General features: G+C 43.9%; 1 pseudogene; it reads left to right on the top strand.

Annotated features, from left to right (window-relative positions):
- The first annotated feature begins 3,847 nt into the window (after nucleotides 1–3,847).
- LOC144500196 (U2 spliceosomal RNA) lies at nucleotides 3,848–4,067 on the top strand (annotated as a pseudogene).
- The last annotated feature ends 618 nt before the right edge of the window (nucleotides 4,068–4,685 follow it).

Below are 4,685 nucleotides of genomic sequence, written 5' to 3'. Positions count from 1 at the left end.
CTTTACATCAGTGACTATTTTGGTGCCGCTTCATACTCTCGTCCAGACCTCGAAAAATTCATCAATGTCACTTCCAGTTTCCACCCCTCCATCACCTTCACCTGGTCCATCTCAGACACTTCCCTTCCCTTCCTTGACCTTTCTGTCTCCATTTCCAGCAATAGACTATCTACCAATATCCATTACAAGCCCACTGACTCTCACAGTTCTCTGGACTACCGCTCTTCACACCCCACATCCTGTAAGGATGCCATCCCTTCCTCTCAGCTCCTTCGCCTCCGTCACATTTGTTCCAATGATGCCACTTTCCAAAGTGGTGCTTCTCATATGTTTTCCGTTTTCCTCAACCGTGGATTCCCATCTACAGTTGTCGACAGGGCCCTCATCCGCATACAGTCCATCTCCCGTGCCATGACCCTCACCCCCTCCCCTCCCTCCCAGAACAAGAATAGAGTCTCCCTTGTTCTCACATTTCACCCCGCCAGCCTCCACATGCAAAGCATAATCCTCCACCATTTTCGCCAACTCCAGTGTGATGCCACCACCAAACACATCTTCCTTTCATTCCCTCTGTCAGCATTCCGCAGAGACTGTTCCCTTCAGGATAACCTAGTCCACTTCTCCACTATACCCAACACCTCTCCTGTCACTCATGGCACCTTCCCGTGCAATCGCAGAAGGTGTGACACCTGTCCCTTTACCTCTTCCGTGCTTATCATCCAAGGTCCAAAACACTCATTCCAGGTTAAGCAGTGTTTCATTTGCACCTCTTTCAATTTGGTGCATTGCATTTGCTGCTTCCAATGAGGTCTCCTCTATATCGGAGAGACCAAGTGTAGACTGGGTGATCACTTTGCTGAGCACATTTGGTCTGTACGCAATCAGGACCCTGACCTTCCGGTTGCTTGCCATTTTAACACATGATCCTGCTCCCATGCCCACATGTCTGTCCTTGGCTTGCTGCAATGTTCCAGTGAAGCTCAACACAAACTGGAGGAACAGCATCTTATCTTCCTGCTAGGCATTTTACAGTCTTCTGGTCTCAACATTGAATTCAACAACTTCAGATGATTTGCTCTTCCCCACCTCGGCCCCCTTTGTTTTCATTTTATTTTATTTTTTACTGTTCTCTACCTTTTATTTCTTTATTGTCTTTCTTCATTTTTCATCCCCCCCCCCCACTCTTTCCCCCTACTTCATCCCCCTCCCTTACCTTTCCTCCCCCCGCTTCCCCTTTTCTACATTCTACCTCTGTCCCATTCCCGCCCCCCCCCCCCCCCCCGCCCCCGAAACATCTCCATCTGTCACAGCTTGCAGCTTATCTGCCATTTGACCATTCACACCATTTATTCTCTCTGTAGACAACCATTTCCCCTGCTTTCTATGGCTATGACTTATCTTTCATTCCCTCCCCCTGCAGTATAAATATCTCCCACTTTCTATGCCTTTTAGCTTTGACAAAGAGTCATCTGGACTCAAAACATCAGCTCTTTTCTCTCCTTGCAGGTGCTGCCAGACCTGCTGAGATTTTCCAACGTATTTTCTTTTGGTTTCACTTTCTTCACCACCTATGCATAGCAGCATATGTATCATCTACAAGATGCACTGCAGGAACTCACCAGGGACCTTAAACAGCACCTTCAAACCCACAAGTACCATCATCCAAAAGGACAAGGGCAGGAGACACATGGGGACACCACCATCCAGGAGTTCCCATCCAAGCCACTCACCATCCTGACTTGGAAATATATTGACATTCCTTCACTGTTACTGGGTCAAAATCCTGGAACTCCCTCCCTAACAGCACTTTGAGTGTACCTATACCACAAGGACTATAATGGTTCAAGAAAGCAGCTTACCACCATCTTCTCAAAGGCAATGAAGGATGAAAAATGAATTATGGCCTAGCCACCAAAGCCCACATCCTTTGAATTCATTAAAAGAAAACATGAAGGCCAGAGCAGGAAAGGACAGCAGATTTCCTTCCCTAAAGGACAATAATAAAGTAGATAGGTTTTTAACAACAAGCAATGAAAGTTTCATGATCACCATTGCCAAAAATCCACCAAAGATTTGAAGCCACGTCCCCTGGGCATTGGCCTCAGCCTAATTAATTACTAATCCAGTGACATCACAATGACACCAGAATCTCCCCAAATAAACAGCGAACGTATAGCCAATGCTAGCTGGGGTTGAAGGAGAAAGTTTGACCAAGAACCTAAGAAACCTGCCCATTATATCACTATCTCCCTGGGGTCTTTTACATCTACCTGAGCAGGCAGCTCCAACCTCAGTTCAACATGTCATCAGAAAGATCCACTTCAAATAACTCAGCACCTCTCAGTCATGTGCTCAAGTGTTCACCTAAATTAGGTGTTTCAATCTAGTGTGGGCCTCCAAACTCAAGTGAACCTCATTGCTTACAACCTGTGTTTCCTGGAAAAGGTCTTGTTTCAAAGATATGAGAGTTTGCAACCCCCATATTACTGTTTAAGAAGGCGATGGCTCCTCGGTTTTTCAATCAAATTTGCTCTGACCTTTGACCATTGGTATGGAGAGATCTTCCGAGGATCTTCTTCTGATTCTGCATTGTCAAGGGCATAATGAAATGACCTGGCTGCCTGCCTATTCTCTGTGTTTTTGTCCATGTCTGGGTGGATTGAAAGGGGTCATGCATTCAAAAGAATGACTTTATATATTTACTGGCTGAAAATCACTGACTAAGTTTTAAAAGGACTAAAACAGCAAACATTGTCAGATGAATTTTGTAATTTCTGCAGACTCAGAATTACCTCAAGTCTCCAGAAAGTTCTTAAGTAAATTATCCTGGATAGGATGTCCTTGCTTGAATGGGCTTGAATGAGATTAAATAAATTGTGGGATTCACACTTCCTATTGTCTGAGCATTTGCCCAAAAGTCCAGACTCTGTCACTGAGCAACACTTAAAGGCAGAAAGCTGCAGAGAAACCAGTTCATGATAAATAGGTGAGAATAGCCATCCTTCATTTATTGTGCAGCAGTGGCTTCCAATTTCAAATCATTTTTGTGCACAATGGTAGCATTAATCAGATGGTCAAATGACAAAAACTAACTTCAGATAACAGATGTTATAGACTTAAAGAACCAGGGAGAAACAAGTCAGTCTGGAAATGGATAGAAGAATCCCATTGTGGGTCTTCCCTCTCTTTCTCTATTTTACAAGATTGAGCCATGTCTACTGTTTGACAATCCATATGCTGTGGACAAAGATTTTTTGAGAACTCAAAGCAGCAGTTGCTGTCTCCAAGAGAACGGATAATTTGCCCAGCCACATCTTCAAACAACTTCAATACCAAAATCAGAAGACAACCAAGCACAGCCTGAATCCACCCAGGTCATCAACCTGTGAGAATGATATCACTTTAAACTTTATTGGACTTTTAAAATTTGAAACATGGTCTTCTCCAGGAAACACAGGTTGTAAGTGAACTAGGTTCACTTGAGTTTGGAGGCGCACATAGATTGAAACACCTAATTTAGGTGAACACTTGAGCACATGACTGAGGGGTGCTGAGTTGTTTGAAGTGGATCTTTCTGATGACATGTTGAACTGAGGTTGGAGCTGCCTGCTCAGGTAGATGTAAAAGACCCCAGGGAGATAGTGATATAATGGGCAGGTTGCTTAGGTTCTTTTGTAATCTATTTTTGTATGTGTCAACTTGAATATGTATGTGTGAGCATGAAAGTTGGAGTACTTTTATCAATTTTCTTCGACAATTAGTGCAATAAAAATTATGTTCTTTCGCCTTTAAAACAAAAATAAGGAAACCTGTCTGTGCCACAGCATGTAAATGGTGTGAAACCATGATCGCTTCTTGGCCTTTTGGCTAGGATCAAGCTTCAAATCAAGCCCAAGATTAGTGCAATGCCTTTTCTTGTCAGTTTGGACCTTGTATGTCTCTCTTGTGGGGACAATGAATTGGATTCAATTTGAATTTGTTTTTGGAGCAACCAAGGAGATGGATTAAGGGCTTGCCCGGTTCACTCTGTGCATTGGCTTTGTAACTTTAAGCATGGTGTAAAAAAAAGGGTGGTTCACCCAGGATGAGGCTAGCCCATTGCGCTTTGGGTGTACTTTCACCTGCGATGTCCCCAAATGTGGGATACTCAACTACACAACTTCTAAACCGCCAAACAGTCACTGAATTGGCAAACATAGCCTTTTTTTAAAAAATAACTGTTGCAGCCAAGAGGAGTTGGGAACAAGGGGAGCTGTTACACCACTTCTCACCGGCCATCACACTCAGATCTTACCTTCATACTGAAAGCCCTCACCCCTTCGCTGACTTCAGCATATCATTGCCCTCTAGCCCTCTAAATCCTAGTAGCTCGGATTTACTTGTCCACCATCCACCAGTTCTCTATAAAACACCAGGAGAGAGAACAAGATCCTCTGATAGTGAAATACCAGAAATATTATTCAAGACAACATGCCCAATTTAGTATGATCCAGCACACTAACAACAGAATCCACATACCATCCAGGACAAAGCAGCTCAGCATCATCTTAAACAGTCACTCCTTCCACCACTGATGCACTGTAGTGACAGTGTGTACTCTATACAAGCTGCATTGCATCAACTCACCAAGGTTCTTTCAGCAGCACCTTCTCACCAGCGCCATAGGTGTACCTACAGCATATGAA

Source organism: Mustelus asterias, chromosome 10 (genome assembly GCF_964213995.1).
Source record: "Mustelus asterias chromosome 10, sMusAst1.hap1.1, whole genome shotgun sequence".
NCBI classification, from domain to species: Eukaryota; Metazoa; Chordata; class Chondrichthyes; order Carcharhiniformes; family Triakidae; genus Mustelus; species Mustelus asterias.
The sequence above is the reverse complement of the archived record's forward strand: the minus strand, read 5'-3'. Positions and strand labels throughout refer to the sequence as shown.